This window comes from Gossypium hirsutum, chromosome A01 (assembly GCF_007990345.1).
Source record: "Gossypium hirsutum isolate 1008001.06 chromosome A01, Gossypium_hirsutum_v2.1, whole genome shotgun sequence".
In the NCBI taxonomy this organism is placed as follows: domain Eukaryota; kingdom Viridiplantae; phylum Streptophyta; class Magnoliopsida; order Malvales; family Malvaceae; genus Gossypium; species Gossypium hirsutum.
The window spans coordinates 111,309,784-111,334,294 of NC_053424.1; the positions used below are offsets into that span (position 1 = coordinate 111,309,784).

At 34.3% G+C, this 24,511-nt stretch overlaps 1 pseudogene; it reads right to left on the reverse strand.

The window, feature by feature from the left end:
• Window positions 1–863: 863 nt before the first annotated feature.
• On the reverse strand, window positions 864–10,255 carry LOC107925367 (putative DNA (cytosine-5)-methyltransferase CMT1; annotated as a pseudogene).
• Window positions 10,256–24,511: the final 14,256 nt, after the last annotated feature.

The following is a 24,511-nucleotide window of genomic DNA, read 5'->3' on the forward strand; positions in this document are numbered from 1 at the left end:
TCACAAAAGAACAAAGCATATAGATATTCGATACCACTTTGTTTGAGAGATGATCGTTCAAGGAGATGTTCAAATTCTTAAAATGAGCAGAAAGAACAATCCAACAGACATGATGACGAAGAGTCTTCCAATTTTCAAGTTCAGACATTATTTGGACTTGGTAAGCTTTCGACAGAGATCGAGTTAGGCTCCTGGAGAGGCTCAGCAAAAAAGACATTTCGAAAATACGAGTCAATGTGGAGATTTGTAGAGTGTGCCTAATATTTCAGACGAAACATAATGTCGTGACAGGAAAGAGTTGTCGTCCTAACAACGCGACTACGACGTCCCAACAAGAAGTAGTGCCACATCTCGACAACGTGAATATGGATGTCCTGACGTGACGATAACAACGTCACATTGTGACATCATGTTCCCTGTTTTCCCAGTCTAACTCTAATTATTCTAGAAATGTTTTAATAATATTTGTACGTAAAATTTAACCTATAAATAAGCCTCTTAGCAACACTAAATAGTTTAAAATAACAACACTTAAGAGAGTTTGTAAGAATTTTGAGAATTTTTTGTATTTCAAATTCAAGGTTTATTTGTTTTTTCCCTTTTCAATTTGTCATTTTAATAAATAATAAAATTACCTGTTATTTTTTATCTTTTTCAAAGGGGATTTTCCACGTAAATATTTGTATCCAATTTTCTCAATTTTCATTTATGTTCATTGTATAATTCAAGTTAGACCCAACAAAAACCAACCAACAACAACACATAAATTAACTCTCACGATGATGTTGTTTGGAAACGAATCAAACTCACGCATACATTGTTGAAACATCGGCTTTAAATTAATCACTAAACCAAAAAAGAAAAAAGGAAATCAAGAATAAGGCACATCCAACACTACATAATCTAAATGAAACTCATTCAAGTTATCAAGGGGAAGTGGGGAACACCATGAAAAGAGCTGATCCATTGCATTGAAAGGCAAATCGATATAGTGATGTTAACAAAATGGTATTTCCTTGTAACTTTGTTCCTCAATCAGAATCACCCCCTTCTATTTGTGAAGACCTTGCAAGACAATTTGGGAACTTGAAAGGAAGGGTCATCAAGGGTTCATCACCACATAAATTTTGGCATGCCAAACCAAATGAATATCCCAATGCAATTGCAACTGGAACAGCAACAGCATTTCCAACCTGTATGTATCTGAATACAGCAAGAACAGGCTTGGCATCAAACAAATATGAATGATGATGATTCATCACCATAAGATAAAGTCAGCATACCTCTCCTTAATAGTTCCAAAAAGCTTGTAGCAATCGGGGAATCCCTGTAATCTAGCATTCTCGCGAATTGTAAGTACTCTATTTTGGGAAGGATGAATGACGGTCTGAAAAAAGGTTTGCTTCTTATGTAAGCAATTCAATATGTCTAGATGACACACAAACAGGTAAAAGTAGCATGAAGACCTATGTACTAAAAGTTAGATTGCATTTTATCCCCTCTACTCAAAAAATAGGCAAATTAATCCATGTATATTAGATTAAAGAGCAAATTGATCTTTCTATTAAAAATTTCATCTATTTCTACTATTGAAAATTGATCCCTATTTATCAACATGAAATATATGTGGCATAACATATACACTATTTGGTTATCCAGTCAGCTACGCCAGTTTATAACAATACAAATGCACAAAATATTTAACAGAAAGGACCAATTTACTCTTTAAACTGATATACAAGGGCAAAATCTAACTCTTAGTATAAAGGCCTCCATGATACTTTTACCCACACAAACATCTTTGCAACCCAAGACAAAAAGAGAAGAAAAAGAACCTGGTTGTGAGGTTCAGCTCTTGTTACCACTGTGTTTACAATTTCATCCATCCATAAACGACCAAATGGCTTAAATTCCAGTTCACATTTAAGGTTGTGCAAGGATACAACATTGTTGCAAAAATAAAAAGTCACCTGTAATTATTATTATACAATGCTTACTTGGTTGATCTTCCTTTGACAAACTTCATGGCATAGTCTGGCACCTATACATATAATGAACTGAGAAAACTTGAACAGAAAAATAATTTAATAATCACTAAGACAGCTGTAGACAACATAATACCAATGGTTTTCCGGATTTCAGCAACACTCTGTCCATTGTTGTGTCCCACTCTACCCTATTGTTTTCACCAACTACCACACCGGGTAAGTCCCTGAAATTTGCACCCTGGAAAAGTAATATTTTAGCTATTGAGAAAGAGAAATATTTCAATCCAAGAACCATAATCAAGTGAACTGCACATACCTTCTTCTTGGGAATGTGGCAAACACGGTCGTAATCATCAGGATTCAATTGCAAAGGCTGATGATCACATAGCATTCCTAAGGATGGTGCATGTCTAGAATCAACCGTTAAATTTATAACATCTACACAGTGCAAAAACTTAACTGTAAGATATTATAAAGCACATAAACACCAGTTTGACTTCAATGATAATACATTAAATACTTGCATAAGATCTAATTCTATAAAGCATTTAATTGCAAACATTGTTGATCATACAGCATTCCTAAGGATGATGCATGTCAATTACACCTATAACTGCAAAAACTTGGTTGTAAGATATTCCATAGCACATGAACAACAAGCAATGCAAGGAAACATACCTTTCCTCCGCAATCTGATGAACTTTTGGAATTCCGTGCGAGCAGTTGTCCCATAATTCCTCTGATCTCGACTCTCATCATTGTTAACCTAAAAGAATGTTTGAAAAAGAAGAAACTAATTAATACATTCCAAAGTCAACTCAATTACAAATAAAGGGGGGGAAACCATACTTGTGGAAGATCAGAAATTGCATTAGAGGTGTATTGGATTAGAGGTGTATTGCATTAGAGGTGTATTGGATTAGAGGTGTATTGGATTAGAGGTGTATTGGATTAGAGGTGTAATAGCAAATCAACTGTTTGGTTGAATGTAATGGAATAGAGGCGTAATAGTAATCTTGTGTTTGGTTGAATGGAATAGAGGTGTAATAGCATAATGGAAAAAAACTAAAATGACTAGAATACCCTTACCATAAATTTGTTTTGGTAAATGATTATTGTTATTGTTATTTAAATTTTAATAAGATTATTAATATCAATAATAAATAATTTAATCATATTTAAACATAATTATTATTAAATATATTATAATTAAAATATATAATTTAATAAAATTCTTAATAATTAATATTCTTATATGAATTTACTCAAATCATAATATATGATACTATAAAATATAAATTAACATAATTATTATTAAATATATTATAATTAAAATATATAATTTAATAAAATTCTTAAAATTAATATTCTTATATGAATTTACTCAAATCATAATATATGATACTATAAAATATAAATTAACATAATTATTATTAAATATATTATAATTAAAATATATAATTTAATAAAATTATTAATAATTAATATTCTTATATAATTTAATAAAACAATTAAGCAAAGATCCATTAAAACATGTTTTGAAGTTTGATACTACAATAGAGAATACAAACAAAAGAACCCATTTTTGAAGCACGCATACTTTTTGAAGCATATGAAATTACTACAAGTTAGAGCATATGAAATTAAGCAAAGATCCATTAAAACATGTTTTGAAGTTTGATACAATAGAGAAGACAAACAAAATAACCCATTTTTATTAGCTGACCAATAAGTCCATTGGCAGATTTTACTCTATATTCTAGCCTAGTACTCATCCCCTTCATCTTCATCTCCTTCACTAGATTCCAAGCCCACTTCTTCATAATCTTTCTCAAGAGCAGCCAAGTCTTCTCTAGCTTCAAAAAACTCACCTTCCTCCATACCCTCACCGACATACCAATGCACAAATGCACACTTTGCATACATCAGATCAAACTTATGATCAATAGTATGAGCACCAAATTTGGTAGCCATAACCAAACCAGAATCAGATATGGAAACCATCTCCAGCAAAAATCAATGCAAACTACAATTTCCTGAAAAAAACTTAATACATTAGACAAATCTTTGATCAACTCAAAGAACAAGAAGGTTAAAACGTGATATCAAGATGCCAATATTCTTTGTTTGCATATCTATCCAGTGCATAATTCGAAACAAATACTCTTCAATAGAAAATAGTAAAAACCATTTTTCTCAAATATATTAGACATATGAGAAAGAGGAGGGCAGACAACAATATAGGTTAAGAAATTCTAGATTGAAACACCAAAAAATTCTACATATGCTACAAAGAAATTCAACAACATTTTGAATTGTGAAAGACCAAAAAAATCAAAACACTTCGATAAGAAAGGGAGAAAACATTAAACTTTTTTGCAGTTCTATTTCTAACCCAAAAAATCATTAAGAAAGTGCTTGAATTTTCAGGAATCATATTAAAATGATGCCCAGATATCCAAAAGGGAATAAGAGGATTTACAGAACATAGAAATACTCCCTATATGATCTAATGCAACAAGTCAATAGAAGGCAGCAATATTGTAGCTTATCAACCGAGAACCTCATTGAAAAAAAGAAAGAAGAAAAACTGAGTCCTTTTTAAATGTTTGAGGGTGTGATTGAGGAGGAGTACAAGAGCTTCAGTAGAAATGACAAAAGAAAAAAGATACAGTGCAGAGATAAAGACTAGTATAGTAGGTAAGAAAGAAAATTTGATGAGAGAGAAAGTGAGAAGTTATACCAGCTTGAATAGATAGTATAGTCCATATAGGAGGATCAACATAAGTCGTACTCCATGAACTTCCATTACCAAATTGATTGGGGAATTGGATTTTTCATGCAATAATATCAAAATCGATTATATCAAGAAGAATTAGATAATATAACAGCTAAACATGAAAGACCATTACAGACAGAGTTAACTTGTAACTTATGCTACTCGGTTCACTCTTTCCTCTTCGTTTTTTCCGAGGGAAGTCAACAAACATGAACATGGCTAAAAGGCAACACTATTTCTACTATCAAAAGTAAACTCAAGAATTTTGTTGCCAAAAAGTTTTACATTTTCTAAATTTGTTTGCTTTTGTACCCAAATTCACTTTTTTTTTCTTTTTGGTTCCTAAAGCAAGTAAATAGCAGAAGTAACAAACACTGGTACATAATAAACAAAAAAATGATGAACAATTTGAGGAATAATCCAAATAATTAGCATTCTAATCTAAGAATTGGAACTCTCTCAAATTTAAAAGGATAATACGGGCTTGATCAGATTCAATGTAGCATCACTGAATCGAAATTGGATTCAGGAAAAATAGCGAAATTAACAAAAATGATCACAAAAATTTAAAAATTGAGAAACATACTGGAAAGAGAGAACGGCAACGGAGTGGCGATAGCCATTGAAGTTGTTGGAGGAGAAACAGAAGTGAAGATGGAGTGGGAAGGGAGGCGAACTCTCCTTAGCAAACTAACGGCAGCTTTACGTAGATACATCTTCTGCTTTTGCAGTACGGCGGTTTTCTACCCTCAATATTTTTTATGATTCTGAAATAAAAGAACACAAAAGAAACTGAAATAAAAATGACCCAATTATTTTTTATGATTCTCAAAAGCAAAAACAACCTCAATAGGCATAATTAAATCCAAATTAAAATAACATCCATGGAATTCAATACAACAGAAATTAAAGGAGAAACAAAAAGAACTTGGAACCTTGAAGAAGGTGCTGGGTAGGAGAAAACTGAAGAAAGCAAAAGAAGATGTCGACTGGAGAAAGCAAAGCAAAGGAAGAAAGCAAAGGAGAAAGCAAAGCAAAGAAAAGAAACGGAGGGAGCAAATCGGGCGAAACAGAAGAGGCAAAGGGGAACAGAAGAGGCAGAGGGTAAAACAGGGAGGGTAAAGTGAAGCAGTACCTAAACTGAGCAAAAGGGACGGATTAGAAATCGGTGAATTTCACCGATTAGGTCAGTAATGGTTTAGCCCCGTAATAGTAATACATTGAACCAAACAACGGATTAAAGGCGTAATAAGTGGGGCCCACCGATTAGGGGTGTATTGGCTATTAGGGGTGTATTGGCATAGCCAATACACCCAACCAAACATGCTGTAAGAGTGAGAGCACTTTCCAACTGACAAGAATCCTTTTTATCATATGTAACATGTATTTCCTAGGTTAAAAATAAATAGATTCAACTTAGAACAAGACAAAAAAGTATCTAGTAATAGTATTTTACTTCTATAGAAACCATAATTATTTAACTTAAGCAGCATATATACCTCAAACTCAATTGGAACGCCTCCTCTAGAAAAAACCTCGTGAGTTGGCAATGGATATTGAGGCAATCTCTGAAGGAGAAAAAAAAAGAAGAAAAGTATTAAACAAGTAACTATCATTTGATGTCATCATATCATACAAATTTAAATATACTTACCTCTGAAGGATGTGAACCCCATAGAAAAACCCTCATTCTGAATTGGGGAACCCCATAAGATCCTGCAGCCATCATCCCCATTCTAGCTTTGATAATTCATAGACACTAAACGGCCTACAGCATACCGTCCCAGAAAACCCTTAGCAAACTTTAATATGTCCACAACATTTTCCGTTAATACATATCTTGGTTTCAAATGCTCTATAGTATCCATATATTCAACTAACTGCTTATTTTTTACATCTTCCAAAGGTGCATTTGAGTTTCTAAAGCGATTAAACCCACTAACACCTTGACATGGGGGCCCTCCACATATAAAATAAACACTTCCCTGCAAAAACAAAGAAAAATGAAATAGACTATCAATGTGGATAGAAAAGGTTACCTTACATATACAATACTAATTTAATAAATGTATATTACCAAAATAGAATAACTTACAGGCAAAGGCAATATGTTTGACTTGTACCCTTTACTCACAAACTCCTTCAGTCTTTCTTCGCAATTACTGAAATTACAAAAATACATTAAATAAATTCATTGATAAGGTAAGAGAATTTTTATGGATGTAAATGCAATAAAATAGATTACCTCAAGCCCTCAATAGGCTCCCAAGTATCATAACTTTTATCGTAACCCTTCCAAAGCACCTATATTTAAGATAAAATGATAAAAATTGTAAAAGATTTTAATCCAAAAAGAAAAACTTACAAACAATTACTAGTTAGTGCATACAATTTTACCAAAATCCACCAGTGAACTGATAAAACAAAGACAAATTATGACAACAAACTATAGCAATTCTTCATTATTTGAAGATATAATGATACCTTAAAATATAATCCTCTCTTCTTCGCTTTATTAGGATCACCAAAACAAATGTCCAACAATCTCTCAACCTCAAATTCTTCAGAGGAATCCTCAGAGCCACTATCATCTTGTCTCTCTTTTTCTTGTTCTTGTTCTTTTTCTTCTTCGCATCCTTGGCCATCATCATCATCATCATCTTCCTCACCGGTTTCACTAGAAACTGTTTCAGATGGTTTGTTTGGCTCAAGCAAGGAAAATTTTTGGCATAACTTTTCCCACTCCTTCAGCAAACATAAAAAATCCTCGGCTGCCTCATTTCTCACCTAAAAGTCATTACAGGAAATATATAGTCAATGCTAAACAACTGATGATATATTAATAACCATCCAATAAGAAACAGTTTACCTTAGTTTCAGGATGGTTCCATTGCAAACTTTTACAAGCAAATGAATTTATGTCAACAGCCCACTTCTACAAAACCAAAAGTAGGGAACATCCTCCTAATAAACCAGAAGTGAAAAAAACAATAAATGAATAATGTATTGTGAATGTTATGAAACTTCACTATTAACTCACTGTGACAAGCTTTATGCCAGCCAAGGAGGACCCCATGCAAAGGCCCGTGGACATGGCTCCGCAACCAGAATATAGATCTAGCAAATATTTCTGTGACTTATCAAACCTCTGAACTTCTGAACTAGTATTATTAGAACCACATTCACTGGAAACAACTGAAGATGTACCATTATCCTTTTTAGATGTTTCTGCAATTATCAAGACAATTCTAATAGTTAATAAAACAAGTAATCAAATAATCATAAAATATGCAACAACATCAATGAAAGAAATAAAAGATACTCATTATATAGCTAACTTTTAGTTTTTTTTTTCATAATTGGAAATGGAAATAATCTCCAAATTCAGTAAAACTATGACATTTTACCGGTGAATATGTTTTTGAATGTTAAGTGTTGTAACGAGTACTTCATATTGTAATATAAACCAGAATCTGGGATTCTGCTCTCCTTAGCAGCTGAGTCATTCTGAGATAAGAAACAAAAAAGTTTAAGCTTATATAAGCAGTATATAGTAAACAATTAGCATAGAAGAAGGGTCAGTCTTACATCTGGTGCAACTTCAGCAATTTCTACTTTGGAGATAATACAGTTCAACGGATTGTCATCATGGATATCAGAGAGAAACACACGTCTCTTATCAATCAAATGGGCATTATCCTTGTTAATAACCTAAAAATTTCCAATTAAATCGAATAACCAGTGCTCTTAAAAAAAGGAAAAAGAGATAAATATAACTGAACCACCAAGCTTCAAAAAATTGTTCTTACGGTATCTTCAGCTCTATAAAACCATTGAGCTTTAAAGAATGGCTCCTGATCAACTGTTTCAAAAAATTCAACAATTCTGGCAATATAATCAAGGTTGCCATCTTCTGCCTGCAAGCAAAAGATCATTCATAATACTCAATTCAATTCAAACGGAAAATGATAGAACGCAGTTAACTTACAAAATCATACCTTAACGTATGCATTATCGCCCAATTTGTAACGACAGCCATCAACTATAGCCTCTACATAATGATTCCTTGCTTGTAGTACCTCATTCTCCTCACTTATAATCGGAGGGTAGGAAACAAAAACCACAAATTAACAGCATGTATAAGCATCAAGGGTACAACTATAATACACTCTTGTAAAAAGATTAACACCTAAAATCAACCAATAGAAGGCAAATTATGCTTCATATATACAACTTACTCCACTCCATTGTTCATTGATTAAGCCGGATATGATTGATGAATTAATTTTGGCTTTAAGAAGCACATTGATTCAGCAACATTTTAAAAGATATGAGATAGTAACTAATAATATTAAACCAATATAATCAAAACCTGAATACCTGCCATTAACTTCATTTGTAGTTACAGAAATTAACAAAAATATCTACAAAATTTGTTGATACAAAGTTTAAGAATGAGGATGGAGATTTGCATGGAGGTGCTGAAAGCCTAATAGAGGTGGGTAGGTATCAAGTTGAGTACTAGAAGATACTAAAGATATTTTGATAAAGAAACAACAGTATGGAAAGTGCCTCAAAGAAAGAGATGGCAGAGACAGTTTATGTATATACTTCTTTGTGGGACTCTCGCAATTTAAGTATCTAGTTTATGAACCTTCAACAATTGCTTTTGCACGTGACCAAAGAATGTATTTTCTTTGATATTTTTGTTCGTTTTACAGTTTGAGCCTAATTCTGTTCAGGCTGGGAGCCCGCCTAACAGTAATAACTCCATTAGTCCAAATGACTGGCAAAATGTTACATGCTTATGCATGCAAAGGTCTGCTGCTTGAAGGGGATAAGTCAACATGGTCCATGATTAGATTTTCGTTTAGTAAGCTAGTTAAACTACAGTATTTGGGGACGATAAAAAAAACCCTTCCAAGTGAGGTCTTTTATCAGTGTTAAGCCCAGCAGAACGTTTTAGTCATTACTCAATATAGATTTGCCAAATTAGTGTACCATTATTCTTACTTATAATTTGTTTTATCATTTCGGAAAGAAGCTCAGCTTTTACGAGTAAAGGAACTTACTCATTTGAAGCCTCGGTTACAGCTTGCTTCTTAAGCTTATTCTGCAAACCACAAATGAAAAACCAAAATATAAAGCAGCCAAAAGGGACAAAGAAAGCACAGTATCTTTTTTCTTTTTTCTAATGGTGCTAACCTTGGACTGATATCTATGTGGCCATCGTTGTCGGGCTTCAGCGGGCGCAATGGGTGGACCGACAAGACAAAGGTCGGAATCGGGTACAACTTTTCGGGCTTTTTTGGGTTTAGGAGGATCCAACAAAGTAGTCAGACCCTGGGTTTGGGTTTCGGATTCCGAATCAATAGATTCATCGATCTTCTTTTGATGCTTCCGTTTCGAACCTTTACCCATAGTTTCAGAGAATAAGCCTCTCTCTGTTTGCTTTTTTCTTTTTGCTGCTTGGATAGAGAGAATAAGAAAATAGAGACGTTGGATTGTGCCAACAAAAAGTAGTGGAAAAAAAAAATTTTAAGTAAAGTTTTGAAATTTGGACAGCGGGCGGTAACTGGGAAATTTTGGTTCCAAAACTGTAAATTTCGTTCTGTTTATTTTAGTGATTATTTATTTTTCTGGAAAAATTAATATTTTCAGGTTTTTAAATAATTTGTGTAAAATATTTTTTGTTGGTAATAAATTTTTTAAAAATATTTTATAAAAGTTATTTTTAATAAAATAAACATACATTTGATATTTTCTTATTTTTTATTGTTTAATTAAATTTATTTTTATCTATAATTATATATTTATATTATTTTTACATATATTAAAAATATTATGTTAAATTCAGGTTCATTACAACTTTATTTTTTAATTATATAACTATCAAGTGAGTATTTTTTATTTAAAAATATGACATCAATAAAATTGACAAAAAAATTGTAATGATGTTAACAATTGAACTTAATTTTTAAATTTAAAAAGTAAATGGATTAAATTCTTGAAAATAAAAGTACAAATATTAAATTTCAAATCTATGAGATGTATATAGACTTATGACATATTTTAACATTTATTTACAAAATATTTATTATTAATATATTTATAATTGTAATAAATATTTATTATTAAATAAAATTGAAATATTAAATAATTTATTAAAATAATAAGTTATATTTATTATATGACTAAATATAAATAATTAAATATGTACGTTTAATAATATTGAAAAATATAATATTTTAAATATTTTAAAAATAAAAATAAATTTATTGTCAATATAATAATATTAAGATTGATTTAAGTTAATTTTTATATAAAAATAAAATTATCTATAGGGAAGCTCTTTTTCGGAAAATGACTTATGTTTTTCAAAAGGTAAGTCATTTTCCGTTAACCAAGCTATTTTCTGTGAAACAGACACAGGAAAATGTAAAAAATATTTTTTGTAAAACATTTTACATGTAAACAAACGACCCTTAATCCCAATATTCTGGGAGATTTTATTTTCACCAACCAATTATCGTTTGAAGAGTTGTTTTTCTTTTTTCAACTTATCCCTTTTTTATTATTTAATTATAGTCGTATATGATACCATTTGAGAGAATAATGTCAGACATAAATACTATAGACAATTCACGAACTATTTAATTTTAGACATTTAAGGTTTTGAAATATGGTTGAGAATACATTTGTTGTAAATAAAATTTATTTATCGTATTAACAACATCACATTGACGGAACATAAAAAATAATGTTGGATTGTACTAGCATATTATATATTTTATAACTTCAAGTATATCTGGAATTGAGATTATCCATACTTCAAAGAGACCTTGATGATCTTAATTATACAAATTTAAATCCAGATGATGATGAACTCAATCAATGACTAACAAATAATGATAATGAGCATATGTTAAATATTAAAGAGGGAATAAGCCAATAAATATGCACAGAAAGAACTGGATAAAATTGCATATGATTTTTTTTGTTATTTTATTAGTAATAATCCTATTATCAATTACTTTTTTATAGACCAACGCAGTACATATGATGATTTAATTTTAATTTTTGTAACATTTTTAGAAATTATTTTTATCATACTAATAAATTTTTGTAGTAATTGATATTTTTAAAAATATAAATTATACAACTATGTAATTATAATTTGTACCACCAAAAATTACATAGTAAATTACACTTCCATAAAATTACTACCCTATTAATTGTCAATTATACCTTGCTTTAGTACAATCCAAACATAGGATTAATGGCCCCAAAGTAGGGTAAACTCAAAGGAAAGCGAAGTTGTAAAACCTTTCAAAAATATAATACCCTTATAATATATTTTATTTTCTAAATAATTACTATAATATTTAAATTAATTATCAATTATACCTTTAAATTTATACAATTAAATGAAAAAAATGTTATCTTCATTGATAAATCAATTTGTATTAATTTTTTAATTTGTGCTAAAGCATTAATTTTTTTTATCTTTTGAATTTATAAACGTTTATTTTAAATGAAGAAAACACTAACATATAAGGAAAATAAAAAATATTTATTCAATTTTACTTTTTTCTTTTAGTTTTATGAATCGATATTTTTTTAAAATTATTTAAAATAGCTCATTTACAAAGAATATCCATAAGATACATAAAAAGTAACTTTATTTTTTTTAAAATGGTATAATTGAACATTTATAATATAATATATTATTTTTTTCTCTGTCCGCTGCTTAATTAGACAAAAGTTATGGTTAATATGTTCAACTTTTTGAATGGATGGTGAAATTAAAAACAACTATGGTTGTGAAGTTAGTTATTTCAGTAGTGTGATTGAAATCAGTGATGACATATATGTTTGAGTTTAAATGTAATGATAGTGATGATGACTGATGAGATGATAATAGAAAATGACAATTAAAAACATTACTCAAAAGATGTATTATCGAAACCTTTTTTTATTTTTGAAAAACAACAATCGAATTTAAAATGAAAATGGAGTAGCCACCAATCTTTTTTGTTTAGGTGTGATCGGATCATCTTATGAAACATTTTGTTTTATTAAAATATTAATTTTGGCCTACGATATAAAAAATGGGTTCGGGAGTCGAATACGTACGACGAAGGGTTATCACCCTCGTCACGCCCAAAATTGGTACCAGATTGATTAACTAATGTCCTAATGTCAAAAATTTGAAAATTTTTAAAATACAATCCCTTTTAAAGAGTGTTTGAATAACTCGAGTTGGAATTTAAGACTCACTCGTTCAGAAAGAATAAAATACTACATCCAGTATGTTAGGATATAACATTTTAAGCCCTCAAAAACTGAGATCATCTCATGATTTTCAAAGCATGCAATTAAAAGGATATTTAGTTATTTGGTCAAATGAAAAACCGAAACCCAACATGTTACGGCACGATTTGCCTTTATTTGAAAAATCCTTTTTTTTATGAGTTTGGGTAAAAAAAAGATAAAATCAATGTAAAATTTAAAATAGAAAATCGGTTAAAACGTAAAAATGATCGTACTTGGCAAATAATGATAATGCAAATACAATAATAATAACGAATAACATAAACTTGCAGGTATATAAAGACATAAATAAATAAATGAATAGGTACATATAAGATAATATATAATAAGATAATAACTGTGAGGACAAAAATAAAAAAAATGAAATAAGTAAAATAATGAATGAAATAACAAAGAAAATTCTAGTGAGAATTTCATTTAAATTGAAAGTGAACAAATAAACGCATAAATTAGCAGAATATTAAGTGAAATGGTTTTTTAAAAAATAATTATTATAATAAAAATAAAAGTAATAATAATACTAATAATACTATAATAATAATGATGGTAGTAATAAAATAATAATAGTGGTAATAATACTAATAATAGTAATAACAATACTAATAAAAATAATAGTAATAGTAATAACAGAAATAATAATACTAAAAATAAATAATAATAATAAATATAAAACTCAAATTAATTAATTTAACAATAAAATAGCCAAAATAATTGAAAAGGGACTAAATTGAATTGAAAATAGAAATTTTGGGGCCAAATCGAAAATAAAAGAGAGGGGAAAGACCGAATTAAAACACGCCCAAAACAGGGAGGGACCAAAAAGAGAAAATAACCCTTCCCCCAAAATGCGTCGTTGCCAGGGGGACCAATTTGCAAACGCAATAGAACCGTGGGGCGAATTTAGAAATAAAAATAACTTTAATTGTAAAATCATAAAAAAGAAGAGGGACTAAACTGGCAATTAGACCATTGCTAAAAAATATGCGGATCTCAAGCTGGAGCGGGTCGGGTCGCTGGTCAAAGGCTCAAAACGACGTCATTTTCGCCTCTGAACTTAAAAATCAAAACGGTGGCAATTAGACCATTGCTAAAAAAACACGCGGATCTCATGCTGGAGCGGGTCAGGTCGCGGGTCAAAGGCTCAAAACGACGTCGTTTTGGCCTCTGAACTTAAAAATCAAAACGGCACCGTTTTGTCTGGGTATTTAAATCAGTTTTTTTCAAAAAAAAATCATTTTAAACCCTTTCTTTCAGAAAAAAACAAAAAACCCTTCAAAAAAAAACTCTTCCCATCTCCCCTTTCAAAAATCCGGCCAGGATCCGGTGAGCCCCCACCACATCAGCCACCATCGTCCACTATACGGCGACCAGAATTCAAAAAGTTAGTTTTTTTATTTATTTTAAAACAGGTATTTTTTCCTCTTTTACTTTTATCCTTTTTGATAAATATATAGATAAAAGTAGAAATGAAAAGAAAAAAACAGACTTCGAAAAAGCTAAAAAAAACACGAGATGCAAATCACCTCTTTCCTTCTGATATATTTTTTTTATATTAGAAAACTATTATTTGCCTTTGTATTGATTTTGGTGTGTTTGTATTTGTCAAAATCATCCCCTTTTACACTGTTGAGAATGGCTTTATATAGCCTAAATTACAACTGTGTGTTGCGTACTTGTAGGTGTGGAGCGAAAATCACAGAGGCGTAGTGCGGACATGGCGCGGTGGAGCAGCACACGACGCGGAGGGGCGCACGACGTGCGGCGCCTGCAGGCTGACTTACGACGCAAAGGGCATTTGGGGTTAGGGTTTGTTTGGGGCTTGGGTAGTTGGGCTAGGTTTTGGTTGGGTCTGATTAGTTAATTCGGGGTTTGGGTAGTAATTTGGGCCTGAGCAATTGGATCGAATTATTTTGTAATTTTTACATTATTTTGGGCTTTTACTTATTAAGGCCCAGTCAAATTTGGGTATTTACAGCTGCCCCTTTTTGCTTATTGTCGTGTAACGAGAATAAAGCAAAGACTTTAAAAAGGGCCAAATTTGTTGGGTCTTACAGAACCTCGACCTCCTTGGCACTTCTTTTTCAAGTAGCTTTCTTCCAATTCCCTGCATCTTCAAGGGTATAGGCATTGTCATTTCGACTCACTCCACTGTAACTTCGGGGGAATGAGATTTGTGGCTTCAATCAGCTCCTTTACAACTAAATTCGTAATTTGATTTGATCCGACCTACTGCAACTTTAGAGGTATAGGATCTATGACTTGTAACTTGATCATTCCACAGTAACTTCAGGGAGATAAGCCTAATGGTTTAAATCTGCTCCATTGCTACCTCATGGAGATAAGATTCGTTGTCTCTGATCTGCTCCACTGCTGCTTAGGAAGATAAGATCTAGAATCTTCAGCTTGCTCCACTGCTGCTCAGGGAGATAAGGCTAGTGGCTTAAATCTGCTCAATTGCTGCTTCATGAAGATAAGATTCGCCATCTCCGATCTGTTCTACTGCTACTCAGGGAAATAAGATCTACAATATTCAGCCTGCCCCACTATTGCTCAAGGAGATAAGGCTAGTACCTTAAATCTACTTTATTGCTGCTTCATGGAGATGAGATTCGCCGTCCTTGATCTGCTCCACTGCTATCTAAAGGAGATAAGATCTACAATCTTCAACCTACTCCTTTGCTACCTCAATGAGATAAGGCTGGTGGCTTAAATCTACTCTCCTGCTACCTCGGGAAGATAAGATTTGTCGTCTTCGATCTGCTCCACTGCTATCTCAGGGAGATAAGATCTACAATCTTCAGTCAGCTCCTTTACTACCTCAAGGAGATAAGGCTGGTGGCTTAAATCTGCTCCTCTGCTACATTGGGAAGATAAGATTTGTCGTCTTTGATCTGCTCCACTGCTATCTTAGGGAGATAAGATCTACAATCTTCAGCCTACTCCTTTGCTACCTCAAGGAGATAAGGCTGGTGGCTTAAATCTGCTCCCCTACTACCTCGGGAAGATAAGATTTGTGAATTCACCGATGTTGCTACACCATCCTCTGGGGGACATGTCCTGTAGACTCGGTTTCATATGCCTATGTTTATGCCAAATGATTAGGATGCTATGATCAGAATGAATCAGATGCTCCTAACCAAATGTGTTATGAATGATATGAATACAGAAATGTCATGAGAATGATTCCTTTTTAAATGCTTAAAGTGTCATCGCTCGTTGTTCATCAGAGTTTTATCACTGACGTATTATGATGCCTTCTTGCTCGGCTAGTATTTTTTAACAAGAAACCCGTGGAAACAATCCATTTTGCTCAACTGGTTTGCCCCACTATAACTTCAAGGTCTATTTCGCTGTACCTCTAGGACCTAAGGTTTGTACTATCTTCAAACCCTCCCCTACAACTCAAAAGTATAAGATCTGAATCTTTTTCATCAATTTGGCCTATTACACCATTCCCTGGGTGTCATGACCAGATGTGTACACCTGATATTTGCATGAATGAGGAATATCATTTTTTTCTCGAGAATGATCCCCTTTTATGTTTGGGTTGACATTGCTCGTTTTTTGTCATTGACGCGATATCTTGTCTTCTTATTCAACCGATATCTTTGACTGAAAATCTGAAGAGATAATCTCAATTTGGACTCAAATATTTCTAACCCTTAAGCTTGGTAAGTTCTAAACAATAGTCATGTTTCAGGCTCTTGCACTATTTAGAAACTTCTAGAGTAATATGCAAAACTTCTTTTATGAAAGTGATTAATCATTATTTCAATACGAAATGCTTAAAAAAGATTATAAAGATGGATAAAATTGAAATTTATTAGGAACAAAATTTGAAAAGAATAGACTAATCAAAGAAAGCAAACATTGCCGGAATACAAAAAATAGGAAAAGAAAAAAAATAAGTGCACCAGATATTGCAGCCTGAGCTTCTCCGTACGAACTCTTCGAGGACCATTTTGAGTTAATCATGTGCCTAGGAGATCTAGAGTACTTTTTCAATGTCCAAAGATGTAGTATACTTCCTCTTCGTTAATTCAGTTATGCCTCATCTTCGATCGAAATTTGAATTGCCATTTTTGGGTTTTCAATTCAAAACCCCTTTGGTCTCAATGTGACCTTTGCGGGTTTTCACCTTAGTCTCTGCTTTTAAGTGAAGTACCTTTTAATTGAATCCGAATTTACTAGGTTATGCAAGCTCTTACCATCCATCTCAAGGAATAACAACACTCCTCCAGAAACGGCCTTCTTTACTACATAAGGTCATTCCTAGTTTGGCATCCATTTCCCTTTGAAATCTTTTTGCATAGGGAGGATATTTTTCAATTTCAAGCCCCTCTCATGGAATACTCTAGGGCGAACCCTTTTTGTTGTAAGCTCGCATCATTCGTTTCTGGTACATTTGACCATAACGGATAACTTTTAGCCTATTTTCTTCAATCAAGTTCAATTAATCATATCGGGATTGGATCCATTCTGCTTCGTCCAGCTTTAACTCTGATAAAACCCGGAGATAAGGAATTTCAACTTCAATGGGCAAAACTGCCTCTATCCCATAAACCAATGAGTAAGGTGTTGCCCCGATAAAAGTTCTGACAGATGTTCGATAAGCATAGAGAGCAAATGGTAACTTTTCATACCAATTCTTGTAGGTCTTAGTCATTTTCCCTGTAATCTTCTTGATATTTTTATTAGCCGTCTCAACTGCACCATTCATTTTCGGGCGATATGGTGACGAGTTGTGGTGCTTTATTTTAAACTGACTGCAGACCTCCACTATCACGCTGTTATTCAAATTTAACGCGTTGTCAGATATGATCCTTTCTGGCATGCCATATCGACATATGATCTCCTTCTTCAAGAACTTGCTGACTGTCGACTTTGTGATATTGGCGTATGAAGTAGCCTCTACCCACTTGGTAAAGTAATCGATGACCACAAAGATGAATCGATATCTGTTAGAAGCCTTCAGTGAAATCGGCCTAATAACGTCCATGCCCCACATTGAGAAAGGCTATGGAGAAGTCATAACATGAAGAGGTGAATGAAGCACATGGATCTTGTCTCCATAAATTTGGCACTTATGGCATTTCTTGGCGTAACTGATGCAATCTCCTTCCATCGTGAACCAGTAATACCAGAATCTCATGATTTATCTGGCCATTGTGAACCCATTGGTATGCGTTCCGCAGACACCTTCATGGACTTCTTCCAGGATTTTCTTAGCTTCAACAGCGTCAACACATCTTATCAACACCTGATCCTTCCTCTTTTTATACAGGATCTCTCTGTCTAAGACATAGTCACTGGTCAGCCTCCTCAACATTCTCTTATCATTTTCAATTACCTGATCAGGGTATTCATGGTTCTTCACATATCGTAGAATATCATGATACCAAGGATAATCATCTCTCTCTCTCTTCTTCATCTATATTCCAGCAATAAGCTGGAGCCTCACGAATACTGATCTGGATCAGCTTCATATCCTCTTGTTTATTTACTCTGATCATAGAAGCTAATGTAGCCAAGGCGTAAGCCATCTGGTTTTCATCTCACGGAAGGTAACAGAAAATGATATCATTAAACACCTCAATTAATTCCAGAACTAGCTTTCGATAGTTAATTAACTTTGGGTCTCTTGTTTTGCATTCACCTTTAAGCTGATAGATCACCAGTACAGAATCTCCATACACCTCTAGCACATTGATTTTTGCTCTATGACTGTACGGATTCCCATGATACATGCTTCATATTTTTCCATATTGTTTGTGCAGTCAAAATCCAATTTGCAAGTGAATGGATAATGATATCCATTTAGGGATATCAGGACTGCCCCAATTCCATTACTAACGGCGTTTAATACTCTGTCAAAATTCAGTTTCCAATGATGATCTTCTGTAGTGTCTTCTTCGGTAGTTGCCACATACATTAGATCTTCATTAAGGAAATCAAAGTTCAAAGGCTCGTAATCTTGTAAAGCTCTACTGGCTAAAAAATCTACTATTGTACTCCCCTTCATAGCCTTCTGGTTCATATAAACTATGTTGAATCCGGAGAGCAAAATTTGCCATCGGGCCATCATTCCATTCAGAGTGGTTGACTCCATCATGTACTTAAGAGGGTCTAATTTCGAGATTAACCAAGTCGTATGGTACAACATGTACTGCCTCAATCTCCGAGTTGTCCAAACCAAAGCGCAATATAGTTTCTCAATTGGTGAGTATCTCATTTCACACTCAGTGAATTTCTTACTGAGGTAGTATATCGCCCTTTCTTTCCTGCCTGTCTTATCGTGTTGGCCTAGCAGACATCCCATTGAATTATCAAATACTGTCAAATACAAAATCAGTAGCCTATCAGGACTAGGTGGCGTTAGCACTAGGGGATTGGACAAATATTGTTTAACCTTATCAGAGGTTTTCTGGGACTCATCATCCTATACACTTGGGTTGTGTTTCTTGAGAAGACGAAATATGGGGTCACATTTCTCAGTTAGTTGTGAAATGGATCGGGCGATATAATTTAGTCTTCTCAGAAAACCTCGAACTTTCTTATGAGTGCGCGACGAAAGTAATTTTTGTATAGCCTTGACTTTGTCGGGGTCGACCTCAATTCCATTTTTGCTGACTATGAAAACGAGCAGCTTTCCTGACCTAGCCCCGAAAGTACATTTTGTTGAATTGGGCTTTAGTTGAAACTTTCTTAGCCTCAAGAACAATTTTCTCAAATCTTATACATGCTCATTTTCTGTTCGGGATTTTGCAATCATATCGTCGACGTAAACCTTAATTTCCTTATGCATCATGTCGTGAAACAATGTAACCATGGCTCTTTGATACGTTGCTTCCGTATTTTTTAACTCGAATGGCATCACCCTATTGCAAAATGTTTCCCACAGGGTTATGAATGTGGTCTTTTCCATGTCTTCAGTATGCATCTTTATCCAATTGTATCTAGAGAAACCATCCATGAAGAAGAACAATGAGTAACTTGCCGTGTTATCCACCAAAGTGTTTATGTGAGGTAGTGGGAAGTTGTCTTTTGGGCTGGCCTTGTTTAAGTCTCTGTAATCTACACACACCTGTACTTTTTCATCCTTCTTAGGGACGGGGACAATGTTGGCTACCCATTCTGAGTAATTAACCACTTGTAAGAACCCAACATCAAATTGCTTCTTGACCTCTTCCCTTATTTTCACTACAACATCGAGTCTCATCCTTCGGAGATTCTATTGAACTGGCTTACACTCTTCTTTTATGGGGACGCAATGTACAACAATATTAATGTTTAACCCAGGTATGTCTTGATATGACCATACAAAGATATCTTTGAACTCTTGCAGTAGTTTAATGAGGTATTGCCTTGTTTCCTCAGTTATGCAAGTTCTAGTTTTCACCTATTTCCCTTCTTCCAAGGTCACATTCTCAATTGTTTCTTTATGGGGTAGAATCTGTTTCTCTTTCCGTTCTACCACCCGTAACAAATCCGGAGATAATCCACAGTCTTTGTCATCTTCAAAATCTTGAGATCCCTCTACACACATATCTCGCTCAAAAAGAGATTCTGGGTCCGGAGTAGCATCGCTCGTGTTGTTGATATTTGGAGACCTATTGTAGGCACAAAAGAATATCCAAAGAATGAATCTAAGAGTGGCTTATTTGTATGGAATGATTATGAATGAAATGAGAGAATAGAAGAATATTTGCCCAGAATGAGATACAAAAGTGCATTTTTATTGAAAATAAAGACATTTGAACATAAGCCTATTTCACAAAAGATTCTTATTGTTTCTAGGCTTAAAACAACAAGTGTGTTTTGAACATTACCTTGTATTAGCTCTAAGAACTATAGGAATTTCTTCCACAGTCCAATTGTTCAAAACACTTCTAAGCTCATAAGGGCGAATGCCCGATAAGTTTTCTTCCATTATTCCCTCTTCAAATATGGCGTTGATGCTCAAATTTTCCATCATATCTTCATTGGACTCTTTACTTGTCACCTTCTGTTCAGGATGAATAACTCCTCTTGACACGAACGTTCTGGATATATGAGGGAAGGTTATCGGTTCCCATCTGACCTTTGCCCCATTTAATCTTACTCTTCGTCTCTCTTGCTTTTTTTCCAACTCCTTTCTCCTTTGCTTTACGTCTAGCCTATACCCTAAGCCAAAGCGATCCTTGTCAGCCAAGATTGGCACTTCAACCCTTCCATGAAGATATTTCCGGAGTCCCATTCCAGGCAATGCCTCTTTTCCAACTGTTAGTTGCAAGCTCATCCTCATAGCTTCAGATAATTTTGGCATTGAGACCTTGCCTCATTCGATGATGAAAATTGCATTTACGAATTCTAATAACTGAAAAGAGCACTTTATTACCTCACTATCATTTTCTATATACGGCGCATCACTGGTAACGGGTGCGATAATGTCCTCCTCTGTTACCAACATTAGCTTTTGGTGCAATGATGATGGTACTGGCCTTGCTGAGTGAATCCAAGGCCTCCCCAATAAACAATTATAAGAAGGCCTAATGTCCATCACTAAGAAGTATACCTCGTATGTGTTTGGTCCGATTAGAAGTGTACCTTAATACTTCCCATTACTTTCCTTTTGGTGCCGTCGAATGCCCTCATTATGTTCTGGTATGTATCCATATGAGAGCTATCTATAGGTAACATGTTTAATATGGACAGGGGCAACACGTTCAGTGCTGATACATTGTCAATTAGTACCCCCGGTAATGTATACCCTTTGTAGCGAGTGGTAATCTGTAGAGCCTTGGTGGATCTCATGCCCCCTGGCGGTATTTCATCGTCACTGAAAGAAATGAAGTTATCGGCGCTTATATGCTGACAAGGCGGTTTAGCTTGTTTACCGAAATATTGTTAGCGACATAGGTTTCATTTAACACTTTCACTAGCGCATTACGGTGCGTCTCCGAACTTAAGAGTAGAGCCAGTACCGATATGCGAGCCAGCTGCTTGTGTAGTTGTTCCACGACACTATACTCGCTGTGTATTAGGAACTTCAAGAATTCTTTAGCTTCATTCTCAGCTACCAGCTCATTAACAAGTAGCTCTAGATTTTTTTTTCGGTTCGATCATCAAGGATTTTCCTTTTTCAGGCTCAGTTTTTGTATTTGGCGTGCTAACTAGGCCCTCTTCTCCCGGGATTGTCACATTGCAGTGATAGTTCCAAGGCACTCTTTGGCTAACCTTATAATAAAAAGAAACGGGTTTCTGAATTACGACTCTTGGTGTAACTTTTGTTCTAGCTTTGGCGATCTTTGACCGTAAGATAATTACCACCGGGTAGCTAGCCTCACAGACCTTCTCTACCGACCCTCCTCCTGTGGTACACACATCCTCTCCTTTAGTGAACTCAAAGAACTTTAGCTCATTGTTGTCTATTAGACCTTACAGCAGGGCCCTGAATTCACTGCATCTCTGAATCTCATGCTCCTCCTCCCGGTGGAACTGGCAATAGTTTGTCACTTCTCGGGATTTACTCTCCAAGTCTTATGTGATTAACCCTCTTTCCACAATTTTCCTCCAAACCTCTCTCAACGGTGTTCTTACTTCTGCAATATTCAACTTGATTCTCCTCCCCAAACTCTCGACTATTGCATTTACCCTATTATCAATATGATTGGGTAACAAATTTCCTACACCAGGTGCATCATTAAATTTCACAACACCTATTTTGCTGAGCTTTTCGACTAACCTTTTGAAATAAGTACAGTTCTCTATCGAGTGTCCCGTGATTCCTGTATAGTATTCACATTGAGCACTTGCGTTGTACCATTTAGGATATGATGGTTGCATTGGTTTTAAGTAGAAAGGGGATACAACGTGTGCATCAAATAGACTTTTGTATAGCTCCCGATACATTATTGGAAATGAAGTAAACTAGAACTTCTTCGTGTTTTACTTTGTATTGGGCTCTTGTCTTGGTGAGGCTTGCTGGCCTATGACTATCGTTCTCGGTTGGTTTACCGTGATTGGTTTTGCATAACCCGTGCTCACATTGCTGACTTCATTTTCTCTTTTCTTCGGGGCCGACCTCTTGGTTCTTTCCCCAGCCTCTATCTTTCCACACCTTATCGCATTCTCTATTATTTCACCGGACATCACTATATCTGCGAAACTCTTAGTTGCGCTTCCCAGCATGTGATTAATAAAATGTGCTTTCAAGGTATTAATGAATAACATGGTTGTTTCTTTCTCCAGCAGTGGCAGTTAGACTTGTGTAGCGACTTCCCTCCACCTCTGAGCATATTGCCTGAAACTTTCACTCAACTTTTTCTCTATGTTCTGTAACGTGATCCTGTCAAGCGCTATGTCTGTCACATGGCCATATTGCTTCATGAAGGCCTATGCTAAGTCCTTCCATGATTTAACTTGGGTATGATTCAGCTGATTGTACCATTTGGCCGCAGCCCCAGTCAAACTGTCCTAAAAACAGTGAATTAACAACTAATCGTTGTTGACATATTCCGTCATCCTCCGACAGAACATTGTAATGTGGGCCTCAAGGCAGCTAGTCCCATTATATTTTTCATACTCCGGTATTTTAAACTTTGGAGGGAGTACCAAATCTGGGACTAGGCTCAACTCTTTAGCATCCACTCCACAATGATAATCAGCACTTTTCAACGCATTGAATTTCTCTTCCATCCAGTTGCATCGGTCTTCCAGTTGCTTTGGGAGTTTTGCTCTTGCCTTTCCCACTTCCGCTACATCATCGATGTCAGGGACTACATGATTTGCCCTATTATCTTCGGGGTTAGAACTCGAACCCGTCGAGAAATTTATCAGTGCTGAAGTACCAGTCTGATACTGAGGTTTGATATTGACGAACAGCTTTGGTGGTTGTACTTGAGCGTTTGTTGGGGCAAAGCCTGGAGGATAAACAAGGTCCTCGCTGTTGTCCCAGTATTGATAATGGGGCTTTTCCATTTTTTTGGCCCTCCAATCAGTAACTGGGTCAATTGGTTCATCATATTCCTTTGAGATTCCAACATCTGATCCCTCAAATCCTATTGGATTTTGGCCAACTGTTCTTGCACTTGTACTTTCAGTTGATCCTGCATTTCCTTCTGCATTTGTTCCAGTTTTTCCAACCTTTGATCCATAGCTTTAGTTTTTCTCCGTGTGTGGTAGTAATGTTCCAGGGTAACTATAATACGATTTCTAATTAATTAGGGTTCTTTTCTGAAATTTAGTGCACATGATACGATGTAATGCAAGTGCATGAGATGAATGCAAAACTAAAAAGGTGTCAATTTTGATCTAATTCTATTTAGAATAACTTTATTAGAAAACAAAATTCTTTACATAAAACAGAACATATATACGGCTTTGCCTTGATGCTTAAAGTTTTAACTCTCTTAAAAAGCCAAGCCAGCTC